Source organism: Nilaparvata lugens, chromosome X (assembly GCF_014356525.2).
Source record: "Nilaparvata lugens isolate BPH chromosome X, ASM1435652v1, whole genome shotgun sequence".
Lineage (NCBI taxonomy): Eukaryota > Metazoa > Arthropoda > Insecta > Hemiptera > Delphacidae > Nilaparvata > Nilaparvata lugens.
In genome coordinates, this window is record NC_052518.1 from 71,750,151 (window position 1) to 71,773,360 (window position 23,210).

The following is a 23,210-nucleotide window of genomic DNA, read 5'->3' on the forward strand; positions in this document are numbered from 1 at the left end:
CTGCAACACTTATTTCGATATTTACTATTCTATTTGATCATAGAATAGAATATCGTATGGGTCTTCGAAAGCCAGTTACATGCACGTTGATTTTTGTACGATTGTTTTTTGCCATCCTTATGAATTCGAATAAGTGCAACTTGTCAAACATCATCTGTTTGATCTAATAGAATTTTATAAGGATGGTAAAAAATCGATGTGTATGTAACTGGCTTTTACTAAACAGGCTTCACGAATTACAATACGATAATAGGATAGTTGATACAATACATGGTTTTAATTCAGATTCATTCATTGATTGAAATAAAAGGAGATTCCGGTGTCGATAGCATCGAAGTCGCCAGGCTGGTCTGGATCATTTATGAATTTCTCAGTATGCAGTATCCACTCAGCAGCTCTTATACAAACACAAACATTAGTTTCGTTTTACTTGGAATAGTAAGACATTATTTCATTATGTCCATTATTACAATAGATCAATTCAGATCCAGTTAGCTGTTTAGAGTAATATAATGTAATTACATTCTATACTCACTGTTCAGATCAGCACAATGTTTATAGCCTACTGTATGCAGTGAGTATAGAATGTTACATTCTATACTCACTGACTGCATATTTATACTGTGTAATAGATTTTATTGATTGTTGCAAAGATTTTAAGTCAATGATTCAACAGGAAATCCATGGTAATATTCAACGATTTCAACCTAATGAATTAGATTGTTGTATGACAAAATTGAAATCCCGACAACGTAAATAATTCAGTGAAGTTAACTGTACAAGGTTACTTTTTCTCGTATTTTATTGAGTGATAATGGGAGATGATTTCTGATTCCATATTTGGATTCAACCTTTTGAAGTTTGAAACTTTCAAAGCTGGAATTTTTTTTAAACTAGAACTTTTAGGGCCGATTTCCGAGCTCAGGATTTAGCTAAGTCCCAGACTCTAAACAGCAATAGTCAGAAAATTGGCTTTCCAAAAGGTCAGCTTTTATAACAGAAGTCTTAGTTTTTATTTTCTCATTTCTATAATTGGAAACGTTTTTCCTTGACGGAATTAGAAATTCCTGAATAATTCAAAATAGCTGAAACTTTACACTATTTTCTCTTTATTTTATTTTGTGTTCAATTTTCTAGTTTTTCGAGATTTAATTCAAACGTGACTATGACAATGACTGCGACTACGCCCCGTCTTGGAAAACCAAATTTTTGACTCCAGCTGTTTAAAGTCTTGGACTCAGCTAAATCCCGAGCTCGGAAACCGGCCCCTAATGTTTTAAAATGTTCATGTTTGAACTTTTCAAGAGTGTTTAAAAGCTTCTAAAAACCTTTACCTGTGAGGCAGAAGTATTATTATCTTAGTAGGTACATTTTTACTAAACATAACTTTATGATAATGTAAAAGCTATATTAAAAACTGCTGTAACTCCCTTGTTTTTGGGTATTTTCGAAAATGGGACTTACGCTTTAAAAATTTTGGGGTCGCTGAATCCAAATCCGAATACTTTGAGAAAAGTAATGAGTCATACTCTGAGCAAACGCGTCTGAAATTTGAGATCCCCTTGTGAAAGCCTTCGAGCTGCGAAATATGAAATGATCTGAAATATGATCTTCAGGAGACGGTATTCTGCCGTGTGAAACTAGCCTAAGAAAAACACGACGGCCTTGTTCACTCCCCCACCATGACTTCTCAGTAGCTTGACCCTAACATTTACATGATCCTAGAAAGTAGTCTACACCTATGTTCACAGAATAATTCAGAATAATGTATCCTATTTGAAAGAGTGGATGCATGCAAAAAAAACAACTTTCAAAGATCCATGTTCATCAAGCCTTCTGTTAACTGCAAGAGATATTCTGTATCTTTGTGAGTATCTTTGGGAGGCTCCTTTTCCTTTTATATTATCTTTGAAATGCAACATTTTGAAAAACTTCGTATATATGTCGACGCGCAATTTAAAAAGGAACATACCTGTTAAATTTCATGGAAATATATTGCCGTATATCGCTGTGAATGCGCAACATATAAACATAAAGAGAAATGCACAGCCGTCGACATGAATCTTAGACCTCACTTCGCTCGGTCAATTATATACAGTGATGTCGGAGTAATGAGGGATTCCTTCTCTTTTCATATTATCCTTAAAATGCAAAACTTGAAAAAAACCTTGTGTATTAATACATCGACGCGCAGTTGAAAAAGGAATATTTCTGCCAAATCTCATAGAATTCTATCAACGCGTTACATACATACATACAGACAGACAGACAGACAAAAGAAAATCCGAGTTAAAACATAGACCTCACTACAATAACTAAATTATTATGATGTAAAACTTTTGTGGGCTATTATTGATTATGCTAGGCTATTTTTGAGACTTGAATGCCAAGCTGAAGATTTTATTACTTTAGATTACATCAAACACTCAATGGAATTATCGAATGTGCATCCATTCACTAAGAGATTGGAAGTGAGCGAAAAATCTAACAAAATAAAAAATAGCAAAGGATAACATAATATTAAACGAACATGACTAATTACAATAAAATATTGTGATGCGAAACTGTTGTAAATATTATTCACATAAAAATTAAAAATAATGTAGCCTATTTATAAGAATGGATGACCACTTAATCCAGCCACATTGTACGCTACTATACTCAACTGTCCCTTCTCACACGGACTGACGGCGTTATCTCAGCGGTTGCGGTCTTCGTCCTCGCCGCCTCGCTCCTCCTCATCACACATGCTCCCGCTCACGGCCCGCATCACACTCTCATCGAACATGCTCCCGATCTTCTGCAGCCCATCCTCTCCCTCCGAGACCAGTCCATTCTCCTCATTCAGCGTGAAAACCCGACTATTCACGATTAAACGATCCACTTCAACCGATACTCTCCTCTCACTCCCGGAACTTGTTTCTTCAACTCGCCAAGCACCCGGAAAAGCTTCGATCGTCGTTTTCTTGTGTCGAAAGCAAAGTCTTTATGAATCACAAACTGTGTACCCTTCAGCTTCCTACTGTTTCTCGTGATGAAATGGATGTCCTGATCGTCCGGAAAATGCGCAATGATTGTCTATCATTGATATCTATTTTCTTGCCCAATGCATGTGCTCGATTAACCCAGGTACCTGCTCGTGCCCCCAAATGACTCACACAAAAGTCTTTGACAGTTCTCACGTAATCCACTGTTGCACATTCATATTTCAGCCCGCGAAAAATTATATTGTTCCTTCTCGATCTATTTTCAAAATTTTCCATCTTCCTGATTATGAGATTATTCTGAATTTTTTGAGCAACAATTTGATTTCTTAACTGTTAATTCTCGACAGAGAGTTTATTCACTTTTTCAATTAGACCATTTAAATCCACCTTTGTAGCTAGTAGCGCGAGTTTTTCATCCATAGCCTTACTAAACCGCTTTTCAAAACGGTCAAATAGTGATTCAATAAAGTCTGAGTTCACATTACCGGAAGCTTTAACACTTGGGTCTGGAGCACGCTTTTTCTGTTCCATCTCTTCGAGCTCAGGCGAACTTTTAGCACCATGACTCTTCTTAGCACTATCGTCCGGTGAAAAGTATTGTTAGATACTGTTCTTATTCATTCAGCTTCGAATATTTCGATTCACTTGAGAACAATTTCACAAATAAAAAACAAATTGATAATTCAATTTATTACGAAAGAACTTTTAGCTCTAGGTCTCTTTTTAGCACTACCGTCTGGTGGAAAGTATTGTTGGATACTGTTTTCATTAATTTAAACTTTGAATATTTCGATTCACTTGAAAACAATTTCACAAATAAATAACAAATTGATAATTCAATTTATAACGAAAGAACGTTTTAGGTTAAACATGCACTAAATGAACCGATTAAGCACGACCCGTCCGGAAACTTGAGATAAGAGAGCAAAACAATTCTGCGACCGCTCCGTTCAACAGCTCACTATCAACTCCTAATTTGAGAACATACGATTTGAAATCGAAAAGTTGTCAGTTGTAATTGGGGAATGATTTTAAAAAACCAATACTTTCATTTTCCATAACTGTACTCATAAAAAATAATATGATAATATATTCTATATTCGAATGAAACGTTTAGTTTTTAAATAAAAAAAATATTTTTGAGCCCCAAAATCCAATGGAGAGTTACCGAATTGCTTGATCAAGAGATTCAATTGATTGATGATAAAGTTCAATTGCGCCGTGAACATAGAGAATTTGATCTTCATCAAGTTCAAATGTTTGGAGACAAAAGTCGTGTTGCCAATACATACATAGAAATGATTCTCATTAATCATTCGTGAACAGTACAGGGGAAATAATTGAGGAGTTGGGTGGAAAAACGACCTGAGTCAAAAAATCAAGTTTTGTGTAAATTGAGTTTGAAATATTTAGTACACATCTTCATTATTTCATCAGAATGCAATATTCTTGCAAGTATTTGAACTTTATTGATCTTTTTATACTATTTTCAATGCTATTATTCATAATTAGCCAGTAATCCAAGGCTAACTGATATTAATTGATATAAGGTGTGTTGTCTCAGGTCGTTTTTCCATAACCCTGGATGTTACATGTTCAGAGGTTCAATAAAATGATGAAAAACCCGTATCAAGAGTAGTGAATGATAATGATAATATATTGCTCATGATATTGGATAATTAATAAGTAGGTAATAAAGATCTAAAAAATGTCATTTAGAAGTGAACAATTGAAGATGATATTTTCTTCTTGAACACGTTTCATCCCATAATCAAGACTCTGGAATGTTACATGGTACTGTTCTGATTTTCGGGAAATTCATACACCCAATGCTTTCAGCATCGGATTCTTCTTCAGGAGCGTCTTCTTCATTATTTTCATCATCTAGAGGATAATTGGTTCCCTTGGATGTATTAATGATCTTCTTATACCATTCATTTGGTAGAGAATTAGTTGGGAGGATATTTTTAATATTCTTTCCGAAGAATGGACATTGATATGTCCAAAGCTCCGCCAATTTATGTAGATGCATTACAATATAATCTTGTATAGTTATTCCAAATTGCTTTTTCCATATCATATACAGTTCAATAATTATTTTCTTAGTCTATATTATGTAAATTCATCTATAATTTTGCTGTATTGTAAGCTATTGTATATGAGTGTATAAGCCAGTATATACTGTAATCTACATAAGTACAAGTAATCTACAAAGTACTCAATCAATCAATCAATCAATCAGCTTCTTCTTTTGTAAGAAAACAAAATAAGGATTTCACTGGCTGCTGGCTCACAGCTTGTCAGCTGAATAATTTCAGGTTTGCCACACAAACAAAAAATTTTCACAACTCAATCATTTTTCAAGATACAACAACATTTTATGTACCAATCTGTTCAGAATTTAATGGCGGATAGAAGCGTGTTGCGGGAAAACGACACGAGTGGCCTCGGGTCGTTTTTCTACCCAGCTCCTCAATTTCACAATTGAAAATAATAATTTCACACATACAAAGCCTATGGAATACTGTGTACGTAGTACAGTATCCTTTCCTGCTCAAATCAAACCTGTACTGTAGGCTACAGAAGAGTCACGACATGTCAATTGGAAAATTTTCTCATTTTCAAATGTCTGCTCATGATATGATATCTTCTCATTTACATTTGACGATTCTCAAATACAATTCACTACTCTCAATTACATGTGTGATGACTTCCTAAATACAATTGACTATTCTCATTTAGGCTACATCTGACATTCTCTCAATTACAAGTGACTATTCTCAAATACAATTGATACTTTCTCAAATTAACTTTTTACTTTCTCAAATAAAATTGGAAAAGGTGTTTTGACTACTATTTTTTTTTTTTTTTGAGCAGGGTATGATTACTAAATCTTTTCTCCGGAACAACGTCTTTTCACAAAAAGTGAGCATGCCGTACACAAGTAAAATATTCAATCCAAGGTTTACAAGAGAGTTTTTGCAAGGATTGACAGACACAGAAGAAAATGTCAATATGGAGAGAAACTAAGAGACAAATTTCATTTTATCATAGGCTATCCTGATCTTGAGATACAATGTTAGGTTAGCAAAGTTTGAGGCATCCGCTTCTCTAAAACAGTAAGTGAATTCTCAGTGAAGCCTCTTCAAGAATATAAACTTACTGACGTGCTATTCTTGAATCTTAACAAGCCTCCCATTCGCATCATTCTAGCAATAACCCAAATTCAATGCGGAAAATTCTCGGGAAATTGTGTTACCAAGTCACCATTGATTGTGATGAACCTAATTTGGCGTTGAATTGTAGAGGATTTTATTCTCTTGGAAACAGTTCTGGATTTTTTCACTATGAAAGGTTTTTGAGTTATATGGAGAAAAAAAACAGGTATTTTTAACACTGTAAGGTTAGCAGAGGGTATTTTTTTGTGAAGAATCATTTTCAGACTATTTGTACCAAATAACTAAAAAATCAGTACCACAATACATTCTGGCAGCATGTTTCCTCGCTCCCTTCTCATGTCTCAAGTGAATGAACAGAAAAATAAACTATGAATTCGCTAAGCTGTGACTCAATGAGTCTGAACGAAAAAGGAGATAAGTTGCTGATTCATAAATTCACGGCAAGCCCCATAGCAAACCAGTTACTTCGAACAGTGAAGGAGACAATGGAGATATGCAGGGATATGCAAGTACCCCGCATTGTATGCTCAATCCGTAAATGAGTTTTGTGTAAGTGTGTATTAGCGATCGTAGCACAACGTGGTGGCAATTTTGGAAACTGGAGTGTATCCCAATTAGGTGGAGTACTAACAAAATGGGGAGATTTTTTTTTATTACGTTTTTACATGGTTTTAAGCATGTAGAAGTGATTTTTACTAAAATTGAGCAGTGACACTACGGGGTCTCCCCTTAGTGTACACACCTCCCCTTAATGTGCTGTGTATACTTGATTGTCTCCCCGTATTATACCTTGTTCCAACACACACACACACACACACACACACACACACACACACACACACACACACACCACACACACAACACACACACACACACACAGAGAATTTTATTGTTTCTAATTCAGTTACTACCTATAGTAATTTATATGTTTTATATTGATCTTTTAATTTATTATTTATAATTGTAATTGTATTTGACATTGTTAAACAAATTGTATTTTTGTAACAACATTAGGACAATGAATGATTCTGATTTCGTTTGACTTATGATTTAGCTGGGGCAGGACAGTAATGGTCTTCAGTACAGCAGCAAATCTCGTGCTTCCTCTCTATTGTTATTATTCGGTAATCTATTCCATTTGGGTTGAGCCCAATTATTCATATACAGTCAGCAGTTTTGCGTCTTTGTCACAGTGATATTTCATTTTAGGATGTATATAAATAAATTGTCTTGCCTTTTCAATGGGAACTAAACATTAAAACTCAACACTTAAACACAAAAATGTATTCTCCTTGATTTGGCAAAAACAAACGTTTTTAAATTTCCTCCAAAGTCCAGTCTCTTCACAATTTCATTTTCAATCGACAGTATCGGGAGTGAATTGAGCCTTTCTTGTGCCATTGTGAAGCGCAAATACATTTTAATAGGTTGGAGTTTGCCAAAACTGTTTTTATGGGTATTTATATCCAATTATATTAAGCAAGCAATTTCTGTATATGGTTATATGGTTATGTATGTCCAATGGATCTTGAAAACGGCTCTAATGATTTTCACAAAATTCAGAACATAGTAGGTTTATGATTTTATGAAATTCGATTACGCTAGGTCTCATCCCTGCGAAAACTCGCTGAAGGACATGAAAAGGATAATAATCATTCATCCTAGGAAAAACAGATGATAATTTCGTTGTTTGTGGATAACAGAAGATGCTTGTGTGGGAGAGAGACAGAATTATGTTCAGCTGTTGAATCAATCAGCTTATCTCACAAGAAATATTATCTAGAAGTTTTAATCGACTTGATCAAGATAATCTGATTTGTTGACATGACATAGTATATCATTCTGAACTAGAGTATGTAATAATTTTCAAAGCTAATCATTATTTTACAGTTTTAAGTGATTAGTGAGTGTTATTTTGTTATTCAATTTGGTTTGGAAGCAATCAAAATCATAACTTTCCTGTTTTCAAATCTTTGGACTGAAAATTGGACCTGAATTCAAGTGTATAGAACATAGCCAACTTTTTGGACTATTTATAGTGTATAAATCAAAATTTGGGGAGGAAACAGTTTTTGGCTGTGCCTGTTAGTCCTTCCCAATTATTCTAAATAACTGTGTTCTGTTTATCAATGAATAAATAATGAGCGAAGTTTGGTGCCTCGATATTAAACATAAAGAGAAATGCAAAATCGTCGACTTGAATCTTAGACCTCACTTTGCTCAGTCAATTAGACTTATTGAGGATGCCTCAGTTGAATTAAGATCGTTTCCAGCCCTCTCCCAATTTTTTATTCATGTGAAGATCTCCTCTCGCGACAGACAAGACTGCAAACAGCTACTCTAACGCCTACTCGAGGGAATCGACTGAAAAATGCATATTTATAATATCAGCTGTGACCTAGATAACAACAATGAAGTTATTCAGATTGATAACACTGAACTTCCCTTAAGAAGAAGAGAAGTTTTATTTTGTTATAACTTTTTATCAATGTTACAAATCAATAGGCTTCTTCCTCAATCTATATAAGAGATAAAAATAGAGAACTCAAGTGGCTCATTGGATTAAGTGATTACACACCGATCTGACAATCAAGAGAACCCAAGTTTGATCCGACCGAGGCAAGATTTTTCGACCACAGCACAATCACATGGATACGGCCACTCCGTTTTTAGTAGGAGACGATAAGTCGTCGGTCCTGACAACCTAAAAAGTAGGCGTCATCTCTCATCATCATACCTTTCACTCATTACTCATGCACAAGCCAAGTCACGCACACGCACAAGCCAAGTCATGCACACGCACAAGAGCTCATGACCCTCAGAATATTATCATTTTTTTTTTTCAAATTTCGAGATTGTATGACCTTTTGTTGTGTATCTTGCATACAGATGTAAGCAATTAGAGATAATACTGTTCAGTTGAGTACTAAATAATATAAAATATGCTTCTTTCTAGAAAACATATAAAATTGTGACAGTGATTATCGAGAAAGCTCATCAATTAATTCATGACTTGGAAATTAAAAACTTTGCATTGAAGAATCATATACCTATAAATATAAAACTATCAAAAATTGGTTCTTTCATGAGCCTACCTATTGTCCTGATTAATTTTCAACACTTTAGACTTGACATCTTATTAACATGGAGATCTATACAACTAAATTGGTTGATAATTCACAAAGAAGCTACCATATGCATACAAGAATCTCCCATTTATTTCAGTTTTATGTGAACAAAAAAATTAAAGTACAAGCTGACATAACCGATTATGTAGTTTTAATCAACTAAATGTTTCAATCAGAATTGTGTGGTAGGTGCAGTCCGTTGATGTGATATAATTTTGGTCAATATTCAACCCCATCAAACATTAAGGAAAATCAAAATTCAAAATAACATTGGCAAAATATTACAAGAACGTCTGCTCACATATCAATATCAACAATATAATAACACATAATCAAATCAAATAAATCTTTATTCACATGATACACAAATGAAACAATAAAAAACAATTATCTTTATCTATATATATATACTTTTTCTAGATCTACACTTACTGATTGCTTAATATATGGTGAATTTGAAATTTAAATAGTAACTTGAAAATTTGATAATATAAAATTTGAAATTCATAACCCAGGCGCCACGTTAATTATTAGGGAACGACCCTCGAAATTTGAATAAACAACTACCACAGCATAACTCTTTAGCAGAGACATGAATTTATTTGAACTATTTAAATAAACAATGTACATTACTTTAATAAAGACGCAGTCCAGCAATCAATGAATGTAGAACTACACATTTTTCCCAACTATATTGCTTAACTCCATGATTAAAACAATAAAGAAGGGAGGGGATCTAATGATACTTGTGAAATAACAACAAAAGGCATTTTCGCGCACTTTTAAACTGCTCACTTTACATTACAAATTATGAATTTTTATTATTTTTCTTTAATGGTGGTTTTGATGTGGTGTTGGTTTTCTGGAAACAGGACTCCATTATTTCAGCCCCTAGGGCTGTGGGCTGCACGCTGCTCACTCCTCAGACATCTTATTCTGGCCATGGTTCACCGAAAAGTGTCCTCGTGTTCCCAACTTCACATGCTCGCCAACCCTCGAACCATTGTTCCTCCTTGGATCACTGCCCCAGTTGGTGCTGCCCCCTATCTGATGGCACTCCACTCACGCCTGGCGTCTGGCTGTCACCCATTTGTCACTGGTCAGCGTCGGTTATTTCACCGTTAGACTTTTGACCATCATTGTTTCAACCTCTACCCCCTTTTGCCATAAGCTGGTTCCTTTTGTACATTTTGAGGCAGAAAGTTGGAAGTCGAAAACTATCTTGGCCTGGCTTGTAGCTGTAGAAAACCAAGGCCTGAGATGGTTGTTACAATATATATATATATATTATATATATATATATATATATATATATATAATATATATATATATATCACTCACTCACTCACAGAAATGACACTCACTCACTCACTCACTCGCAGAACTAAAAATCTACCAGACCAAAAACGTTCAAATTTGGTAGGTATGTTCAGTTGGCACTTTAGAGGCGCACTAAGAACGGATTTAGAAAAATTTCCAAAGATACGCCCAAAATCTGCGTTTTTCCAGCGTTTTTTTTTTTTTTTTTTTGCTTTTTCTCAGATTTATCGAGAACAAATGAACAGAAATTGTTCAAATTTAGTACAGAAGCTCAGTTAGGGTGTAATAATGTGTCAGGAGGAATTTGCAATAACGTCTAAGATAGGCCCAAAATTAGGGGTTTTCCAGCATTATTTGCTTTTTCTCAGATTTATCAAGAACAAATAAACAGAAATTGCTCAAATTTAGTACAGAAGCTAAGCTAGGGTGTAATAATGTTGTGTTAGAAGGAATTTGAAATAACGCCAGAGATACGCCCAAAATTATTTTTTTGCGTTTTCTCAGTTCTTTCATCAATAGACAGAAAATGTTGAAATTTGGTACATAGGTTTAGCTAGGGTCTAAAAATTTAGTGATGAGGTGACTTTGATATTTCATCAACGATTTCTGCGTTTTCTCAGTACTTTGACTTTCTGATGGAATGAAGCATGCTCAAATGAAAAATGTAGGCGAGCGAAGCGAGCCTGCTGATCTCATTCTTGGACGATCCAGTCGGGGCTCCTGGCTAGACGGATATGGCGAGCAAAGCAAGCCTGACGGATAGTAATAAATAGAATAAAAATTCCTCAATAACTAGTTTCCAATACTACAATTATGAAACTATTACAATAATAAACCATAAGAGACGACTCATTTGAATAACTATCCATTCATATTAATCCATACAAAATGCTTCTCAAGAAGTGGAATCCTCTAAAGAGTAGCTAAGAATTCAGTCATCTCATCAGAAAAGCCATCAGTGATGTCCTGAACTAAGTCAACACAAGAACGTCTCTTATGGTTTATCATTGTGATAATTTCATAATTGTACTATTGAAAAATAATTATTGAGAAATTTCCTTTTTATTTATTATAATTGTTTTTTTTAATTGTTTCATTTGTGTATCATGTGAATAAAGATTTATTTGATTTGATTATGTATTATCATATTGTTGATATTGATCTCATCTGCAGTTGCAAAACTCTGGTCCAATTCACCTTATTTGCGTTCACGGGAATTGATGAAACTCTGAACAGCCCTACATTGATTTGCAGCCTCTGCTATATGAATAACGCATTAGCATTCTTCTCAACTTATCTCAATCTGTGTCGTCGGTATGCTCTCTTCAGCCTACCCACAAGTGGCACTAGATTATATCTGGTTCATACAAATAATGCATTTTCAAAGATTCTCGAATGAGATATTTGGAAATGATAGTCTATCATATCAAATCTCTCATTGGTTAAGCTGCGAATAACCAATCTTTTACTTGTGGAACAGACTCTATTCCGGCCAAGATCGATTGAATCGAGGTTTTGGAATGCCAAAGTAATAAACCAAAACTGCCTGACAGGTGCTTGTTCTCGAATTCAATGTATAATAAAACTCCACTTACAGTATTCCGACCAGTTCTATAACTGACCATTTCTACAGTATTTGAATAAAACCTGGATACATGCACTAACTTATTTGCTAAGTTTCTTAGCTTTTTCTTTCTCTTGATTTCTGTTCAAGATTAATATCGAAGCTAGGATACATACGATCCATAAACTGAAAATTCTAAGCAAATTATTTGGCTCATTATAATAATACATTAATTAGGTACATTTAAATAAACATTCCATCTATGGATATAAGCTACTTAGTACTGGGATTCAAGAAAGTGAACGTTTCACAGTGACTCCCAACTCTTAATTTCGAGGTAGTCCTCGACATTATTGCTGGTAGGTAAGGAGGTCCGTGGAAACATTTTTTGGGAACCCCTGGTCAACATTGCGTTTTTGCTATTTGTGCTTATTAGAAAAAATAGAGATTCTGGAACTGCTACACCATGAGCTTTCTGATAGTAATAGAATACCGTACTCCATTTTATGTTGCATTGTTGAGAAACTTTCAGCTACCCAAGTTGGATTATTTAATAATATGAACTAGGAGGACTCACTGCTCACTCACTCTGATTCCTCATTATCTATTTTCTCCATGAGAAATCATTCTGAGTAGTAAGATATTACAGGAACAGCGTACCCAAACAGGGGCATGGCCTTGCCCCCCAGGCCCGGGGACCAGCATCAGGGGTCATTGACCTTTTACCTCCACCCACTTCAAGTCATCAACCTTTTATCTCCGCCCACTTCAAGTCATCAACCTTTCATCTCTGCCCACTTCAAGTCATCAACCTTTTATCTCCGCCCATATCCATCAGTTTGATCCCCCCTCCACATCCAGATCTATCATTTTGTTCAAAATCAACTTTTCATCCTAGTCAGATGGTTTTTTTTGGATATAACCATCATATCGATGTTTTAATCGATGTTCTTCTGGTGTTAAAAAATCGTCCTTATTGAATGGGATCTCTGGTTTAGACATTTTAATTCTTCGAAAAAATCCTCCACACTATGTTCTAATGTGAAGCCACAACCTTCAAGCTCTGCCCAGTCAAATGTACTTGAAGCCATTACACATTCTCCTATCAGATAATATGTGTATTGGTACATTGCATCATGAATATATTGTTTGAATTCAGAATTATTGTACACATAATCCATCATACTCTCTTCTAATAACCTAATTCCAGTCTTAAGATTATCATAACTAACAAATCCAACCTTTTCGTTTTGGTACTCATCTTTAGTTAATAGATTATTAATACTAGTCTTTGCTTCTTCAGTAATTATCTTCAAACTTGATTTGAGATGATCAAATGACACTAGTTCAGCCTTCTCCTTATTAAAATCTGATATTGTCAAAACTGTTTTTTTAAGTTCTTCCAATTGTTTCTTCAAACTATCTTTGGATGTAATCAAATCCACCTTTTCCTTATCAAAGTCGGATCTAGTTAGCACTGTTTTCTTATGTTCACTTAACTGATTTTCTAAATATTCCTTAGCTCATTACTAAATATCTCATTACTTTTACCATGTGAAACACGTCCAAACCTGTCCACAGACATGTTGTAACTGAAAGAGTGAATAAGACACTAACTTCAACCTTTCCTAATACATTTCTGCTCAGCCAGATCGAAAATAACCTCCCACAATTGATTACTATCTGTGATTGTTGTTATATGATGATCTTTGCTACATCCATAGTGAAAATGCCCACGTACCTCAATTACAATATCTAAGAGTTCATACACTTGGAATAAGATTGAATACTTTGAACTTGAATTTGACCATTTACTATCATCAGACAATTCTTTATCATCATTTTCCTTAACTCTACTATCATTCTTAACACAATATTGTGAGAATCTGATGCTATTAGCCAATTCTGTAAATTTGTCCAAAGTTATTCCCATAAATAACCTGGACAACTTTTTGAATTTGGAATAACTAAAACAATGAGACATATTTGAGGTTATGTTCTATTAAACAAGAAGTACTTATGTACAACTGAACTGCAGCTCTAACAAGCTTATACTAAATCAAATCTTATACTTACCTACTATTATATATGCTTCGCTTTCCACCTGACAGGAGGATGTAGGTATATAAACTTGAAAGTTGCATCAACTTTCAACTTCATATACCCCCATCTTTGTGCTGTACAATGCGCAGGCATTAGCTTAAAACACTTCCCCATTTCAAAACTGAAACATTAATATCAATTCCATACTAAACCACTATGAAAAACTCATAATAGTTTAATATAGAGAATTGATTTATATTCAGCTAAGAAATAGGCCTATTCCATTTTATTCCTTATCTAACTTGCTACATCATCCAGAAGTACCAATGATGGTTTATCCTCCCGGTGAATACATCTCATAACATACTTCCCATTATTAAAACTTTCCAAAGTTTGTCCATTTAGGTCTGATAAAAACCTTTCTGGCAAAAATATGTCAAAAAACACACATTGTCCTCGCTTATTTTTCTCATATAATTGCAACACACTTCTCAATCCGAATGGTGTACGAACTATTCTTGCCTTATATACTGGATGGCTGGAGTCAGACTTCAAGTCACATATCTGCACAATGGGAATACTCTCCCTTGATGTCTCATTGAATTTAGTCAAATTGAACTGCTGCTGCTGCTGCATCATGTAGGAGTAGAATAGCATGTCTCTGCACTCAACTGTTCTTAAACTGGGAATGAAAGCCACTTCACTATTGTATGTGGTATCAAACTGTTTTCCCCCCTCCACTCATCAAGGTTTTCATGTTTAAACCGGTTTGCAGTTCACCATCACTGTGACCATTCTTCTTTGTTCCATCCCAAGGTCAGACTTGATTGAACATGTTTGCAAATGTCAATAACCCTAAGGAACCTCTTTGTTAGATGAACTTATAATATTGCGCAACACTTCATCCTCAATTTGGATTAGTTTTTGAACATTCAATTTCATAGGTCTGTAATAACATAGGTAATCATTTATATCACAAACATTCACTGTGTTTAGAAAAATTAATTTTAATTGTTCAGCAATCATAACATCACGATTTTCACATTTTGCTTTTGCAATAGCTTCTTCACATAAATCAAACCAGTCTATGTAATCACATAATTTCGATTCCAATTCTATATCAACATACAACCAACATCTGGGATCCATTACAACACTGATCAGATCTGTTCATAACAGCACACTGGAATGGATTCTGTTTGTAGCAGAGCTTTTATATGAGTGGTACCAGAACTGAAAAATTTACTGGATTAGCAACATCACTTGTAAGATTGCATATTCTCGCCTTGTGCATGTATAATTGATATCCACACCATACACAAATTACCTCTTGCCCATTGTAGTAAAATCCTTGTCTCGCATATTTGCGTTTGTTTTCCTTAGTATAAAATGGACACATCTTCATACTTTTCATTTGCTCTGCTTCACATAAGTAATCCACTTTTCGACCAAATACTTTCTCTGCCTTGGACAACATCAATGACAAATAATGTTCAGCGCTGAATAAAGCACATCTACCATCAACAATACTATTATGAATTTTGCAAACATCATAAGTCCAGCAATCAGAGAACTTTCTATAATTAGGCCTTTCAAAATTATAAGGTATTGTTTCAACATTATTGTGAAATTTCTTTAGGAATTCCGCAATTTCTCCACCCTTTGTATATACTCTATCATAGTTTTTGAGACAAGCTTTTATTAGATCATCAGAATAATCTATTTCACCCAATTCCCATTTTATCTTGTGATGATAAAACTCCAACCAACATACATCTCGATAGGTTCTCCATGGTAGCTGTGATTTTGGAAATGGTGGTTTGAAATGTAATATAACATAAGTATCTTTAGGATCAATCATTGCAAATTCCTTTAATATGAATTGATCATTCTCATCTTTGAATCCATGAAACTCTACAACAGCAAATGTATCATCAATTCTAACCTGTTTGAATGTACTGCAATCCCCATCATCTCCTCCCTCAGCAACTCCTCCCTCCTCCATCAACTGCTCTTCCTCCTCCTCCTTGTCCAAGTTGCACTGCACACTGACATCTGCATATTCCACTTTCCTTGATGGTTTTGAATGACAATTTCCTCCCATCTTCAACCTCAATGATAAGTCACCAGTATAGTGAGATAATAAACTATTATAGCCCTTCTGGTCCTCCTCTTCTTCCTTCACAGTTTGAAGTAAGGATGATGAAAGAGAGTCGCGTGATGATGATGTTGAAGTTCTGCTCGATAGCATGGTTCTTCACCTACTAAAGCTTTTTCAATCAGTCCTAGGTTATATACAACCTGCTCTCACCACGCACTCTACTGGTAAAACTACTGCACCTCTCGAACCATTGATGTTAGTGGGGTATATTCTATAATATTATCACTTACTAAAATGCAATAAGCACTGGTTGAAGTGAGCACATCACTCTCAAATTCAAATTCGAGTCACACATCTATTGATCCTTTCAATGTACTTGGCTGGTGCAAACAATCAATTACCAAAATTGGTGTATCTTTTGTAAATGTGGTATAATCAATTTCATTACCATGTTCAGAATTCACTGGTGAATTTGAATAACTACCTGCAAAGTCTAAAAACATTTTATACATTAACTGTTTATTACCTAATAGATTGTCATAAGGGTAATAAATGCTATTCAAATATAATTTCACATTATACAGCTTGCACAAGTCAAAATTTGCCATTGTAGTCTTCAAGAGCAATTTTCTATTTGTTTGAAGAGCTAAAATTACATATTTTGGTGCATCTGTATGTGCCACAGTTTTAATTGTCCAACTATATACCTTTGTTGTGGGTAATATGGGATATTCATGTATTTCCCATTTGCGGAATGCTAATTTTAGTGGACGATCACTATCTAGTAAAAACTTGAGTCGTACATGATCCTCAAGTTGTAAATATGGTACTTTCCACTGCAATTTTGTAATGTTGATTGATACACTTTGACCATCTGTTGTAGTAATACTATTTATATCTGTTGATGATTTTAATAATACAAGTTCTTGTTTAAAGTTCGATATTATTTGTTGAAAATCTTCAAAAAAGGCTAGAAGCAACCTCAATGGAATACAAAAAGTGAACTTGTTATTGTCCAAAGTATATCCTTCCCGATCAAAACCTGCTAGATGATATGTATTTTTATCAAATACATTTTTCAAGAGTAAGCCTTTAATTGTACTTGTGATTCCTACAAGACGCGACTTTGCAATTGGATGACCAGCCAACTCATATCTTATTTCATCAAACATAAATCCTATTGCATTACTAACTAGTTTATATGTCGCATTTTGAATACTAGTTTCTCCCTTGTCATCTTTCACACTCTTCTTGCATGTAACATCACTCTGTATAAGAATGAACGATTTACATGGAAGGCTATAATTATCTTGTGAATTTATTGGAATTCTAATTTCATCAGATTTTGTTAAGCGTTGATTTTCATAAGGAGTGTGGGTGTGATATTCCAGACTCTTTATTTCATTGAAAAAATGTATTTGCATCTCAACATCCAAGATCTCACTTATTGTGGCCATTGAAGATGACATTATCCCAATTTACTCGAAATCCTAATTTTTCTAATATCCTTGTGTTTTTAGATGTTATCATGTTGGAATGTGAAACTCTACTAAATGTCCTATTACAACTCTTATTTACCTCCCTCTTTTTCCTCATCTTCAACCTCTCAAAAGTTTTACCTCCTCTGCATGGATAGTAGATGATTTCTGATACTTTAGACGGACTTTTTTGCTCGAAATCCCCTCCCCCCTCTCACCCCTTGTCCATCCCGCCTCCCCGTCGGGGCGGGGGGTGTTCTAAAAATAGATTTCCCCCCTCTCTCTCTCTCTCGCCCTCTCTCTCTCACCCTCCCTCTCCCCTCTCCTTCTCCTTCTCCTTCTCCCTCTCCCTCTCTCTCTTATCTTATCTTATCTAATCTAATCTAATCTAATCTTATCTAATCTAATCTAATCTTATCTAATCTAATCTTATCTTATCTAATCTAATCTAATCTTCCCCTCCCCAGTGAGGACGAGGGGGATGAAGAAGGAGAGAGTGATCTCTCTCTCTCTCTCAGTGAGGGAAAAAATAATTTCCCTGTGAGGGGAGTGATGGAAAAAATAATTTCCCTTTGAGGGAAAAAATCTCTACTGACAGATTAAAGTGAATCCATTTGCTGTCAAATTAAAGTGAATCCATATTACTACATCTATACTGTCAAATTAAAGTGAATCCATATTTCTACATCTATACTGTCAAATTAAAGTGAATGCATATTTCTACATCTAATGCTTAATAATAATGGTTTGCTTTCCACCTGACAGTTAAGAAAACTCAATCAATTTATATTGAATTTTCATGTGCTGTACAAACCGCAGGCGTTATTGTTTAAGTGTTTCTCCGAGAATATCTATAGTGAATTTAGAATGAGCTAGCATATCCAAAAATAGGTATAGATATCCTCAGACCTATTTCACTTGGGGGTCATATTCAAGCTCTATTGATGTCTGACATATCTCAACAGAGAGAGGTCAATGATCTAAGTTGTTCTTTTACATTTTTTATCTGCAATGTCATACAAGCATTTCCAAAGTTTGTCAGAATTTGTAACAATAGTTGACAAATCATTTGCACTACAATAATGTAGATGGCCGCTGTCTAGTATATCGAGCAGTTCGAAAATCTCAGATAAAATTGGAAAGTGTACATTTTCTGTTTTTCTTAACGCTAAATCAACATCATTGCCTTGGAATCCTGTTGAAAATTTAATATTCTTTGCAATTGAATCAAATTCATTAAATGAAATTGACATCAAGAGCCGAGTTAATTTTTTGAATTTTGCAAAGCTAAAACACTGCATGTCCTTGATTGCTATGAACTATAATTGATAAGGCACAAGGTGCACTTAGCTGTAACAGATGTCTGTGAGGGGGGCGTATCTCGCTTCTAAAAAAATTAATTGCAGCTCGCATGCTAACAGCAAAATGAGGTGGGTGTATGTCTGTGAGGGGGGCGTATCTCGCTTCTAGAAAAATTAATTGCAGCTCGCGTGCTAACAGCAAAATGAGGTGGGCATAACTTTTTCGATACGTGCTTGCTCAATCAAGTCTAGACTGAAACTAAACCAAAATGCACAAGGAAATATCTGAATGAAAAATTTGTTTTCAACATAGAAAAAGTTTATTTACACATTTCACTACAACAATACATAATTTCATCTTCAATTCTAATTAGCTTATCTATAGACAAATTATGAGGACGATAATAACATAGATAGTCTCTTATATTGTTCAAATTAACCGTGCTTAGAAAAATAGCTTTTAATTGTTTCGCCAAACTATAATTTTCACGAGATGATTTCTTAATAGCAATTTTGCATTCATCATACCAATCAATACAGTTTTTTAACCTCACTTCCAACTCGTTGTCGGCAGCTAACCACTTTGTCGGATCCATGTTGTCGAGCGAATGAAGAAAACTATGTGTAGGCAGGTACTATTATAGAGTAATTAAGTGACCTTTCTTCATTAATTGACGACAGACAACATGTACGTGCTTTATGCAGTCTCAATGCATGCATGCAATAAACACACTGAATCTCTTTTCCATTGTGGAAGAATCCATAACGAGCAAAGTTTCTTTTCTGTGAATTCGTGTACATCGGCGCCATTTTCATACTTTGCATTCAATTGTTTTCACACAAGAAATTATTTGTTTGATACATATTTTTAAACAACAAAGAATTATAATGTTGCACAGAGAATAAAGCACAGCGAGAATGTGGTCTATTTTTATGAATGTTACACACAGCATAACACCATGAACTAGTGAAAAAGCTGAAATTGGGTTTTGGAAAATCCTCAGGTATACATTGAACGTTAGTATGTAATCTTCTTAAAAACTTTGCTTTCTCAGTTCCTTTTGTGGAAATTTTCTCATAACCTACAAGGTAATCACGTATTAATGAGTCACTGTATTCTAAATCTCCATCTTCCCATTTTATTTTATGATAGTGACGTTCTAACCATGTTACATCGTTATACAATTTTGCACTCAATTCTGTCTTTGCAAATGGTGATTTGAAATGGAATACAATATAATTATTAAACTGATCAATTATGGCAAGTTCTTTCACAATAATTTGATTACAATCTTGTTTAAACCAGTGAAGATCAACTGTAGCAATTTTCGTACTCGCTTGCTTGTCCACTTCTTTCTCTTCGGCGGGCTTGTTGAATCCTTTGTCTCTCCCCTCCTCTTCTCGTTTCTCCTCCTCCACCTGCAGCGGCTTCGGTGTAGCGCAGGTTGGTTCATAATAGAAACTATCAGAATCAAGATCGCACTGAATACCAATAGAGCGAGTTTGTGGCTTGTCCAAAATATCAGAACACAAAGAATAGGACATGTTGGCTGTTCAAAGGTGAAACTGATAATGAACCAAATTTGTCAGAGTGCACACCTTATATAGCCGGTGCGCAAATTACTAAACTTCTTTCACCATGCTCGTCAGAGGTGTGTACTCCATCACACGATTGCTAATTAAAACGCAATAGGCAGAAGTATTTGCAGCTACTGCACTAATAAATTCCATTTCAATACGAACATCTGTCGATGATTTCAAATGACTTGCTTGGTGTGAACAATCTACAACAATCAGCGGTGTTGATTCACAAAACGTTTTAAAGTCAATTTCTGTTCCGAGTTCGCTATTGATTGAATGATTATAATACGAGGGCGCGAAATCCAGGAACAAGCGGTATAATACCTCCTTTTTACCTAGCAGATTTTCATATGGATAATACTCGCTGTTCAAATATACTTTAACATTGTAAATACCGCAGCTATCGAAATTAGATATTGATTTTTTAATTTTATTCTTACGATCAGTTTGAAATGCAATTATAACATATTTTGGGCTATCAAAACTCGATGTGGTGCGAACTGCCCAAGAATGGTTAAGTGAATTTTGCAAATTTGGTAATTCACAAATTTCCCAATGTCAGAAACCTAATTTCAGTGGAGTGTCAGCATCGAGCAGTCTCAAAAATTTCAGTCTTACATGATCTTCTAAAGTTATGTAGGGCATTCTCCATTGCAGTTTTGTAATTTTCACACTAACGTTTGTTCCACTTGCCGACTCAACACAATTCCTGTTCCTGTTTCAAATTTAAAATTATTCTTTGAAAATCTTCAAAAAACGGGAGGATTAATTTGAGCGGTACACAGAAAGTGAATTTATTATCCGTTAGCTCATATCCTGCTCTGTCAAAACCAGCCAAGTGATATGTGTTTTTATCGAGCGTATTCTTCACTAGAATAGCTTTAATTGTGGATGTTAATCCAATCAATCTTGATTTGGAAATTTGCTGACCTGCTAATTCATATCGTATTTCATCAAAAAGGTTGCTGATTACGTTACTGCTTAATTTATAGTCTGCTGCAACTGGTGCATCGGCTGGGTCTGTTCCTGGTTTTGTACAGTTAACTGTTCCCTCAATAAATATGAATGATTTACAAGGTAAAGAATAGACATCTAAAGAATTTATACCAATACGTGCCTCGTCAGAGTTTTTTATTTCCTGTCCCGAATAAACTGTATGAGTGTGAAATTGGAATTTGGTTATATCATTATAAAACTGAAGATCTGTCTCCACATCGAGAATTTCACTAATTGCTGCGCCGTACATGACGCCAATCAACTATAAAACCCAACTTTTCTAATATTCTCGCGCTTTTAGCCGACAAAGCACGTTTGTTTTCAGGTGTTGACACTCTCACGTTCGTCTCTCTAATGACATCACGTGTACACGTCTTATTTGAACGTGGATTGGAAACAAGATAACCCATTACTTTTCACGTATGTGTAACCTAATTGTAATTGTATCTCCACGGAAATCAATAAACGATCCGTTCTGGTCCGTTACCTTTACATTAATAGTTTGAATTCGATGCGTATTCAAAGGTACATAAATAATCGGTGATGGTACTTCGTTTATTAAATAGCCGCTAGGAACCTTTGGTAAAAATTCGTAGATTATATGTTTTTGTTTTCCGTCAGAGTAACTACCACATGCTAAATTACAATCAACTACAATACTACCAATGCTTGTTATGTTAACCAAATGCTGAGAATAATGCTATTTATTTGGCTGCAAAACAACATTATCAAAACCAAGTATCTTAGCAATCGAATCAGAATGTGTTAAATCAATAGGCTTATCAGAATGAATTTCAATCTTCATAGTATTTGCGTTTGCACGTATAATAAGTTTATTCTTCTTCTCATCAATATTCAATTTATTCTTTAGAGATTTTATAATATCTTCAAGTTCATATGCACCCGTATCCAACTCGATTAATCTATCGCCATATTTGAAGCTTGAATTTGTTCCTTTGTTAATGTTTGCAATACTATTGTAACTACAAAAATTAATCAATCCAATTTCCCATTCACGATTTTTATCCAATTCTATAATTTCTTGTAAATGTTCATAGAGGTTACTTGTGTTAGATCTTAGTGTAATAACAACCATCTTTTGTGTTTGCGTTCAGCACAAACACTTAATTACAACTGATTTGCAAGAAACAATAATGTAAGATGACCGCAAAAATCGCTATTTAATGGTTTCATGTGCTCTACATTATAAAATATATTTACTCCAATTTCTTTTTTCCAATATTTGTTTAATTCATATGGTGGTTGTAAATTTCCAATTGGATCAAAATACCAAACATTGGAACCGACTTTTTTATATGCAACCCAATGTGTACCATCCTCGCTTTCCCTTGCTAAATTCACAATGGCATTCTCGTTTTTTAGAATTTTTTTGGGTAATGCATCTAGCATATATATACCTCTTAGCTGAATCTGTAATAATTTCGACCAATCAATCAAATCATAATTACTCAATTCTCCTTCAATATTCATGTCTTTTACTTCTTCCTACTCTTCTTTGTCTTCTTCCTACT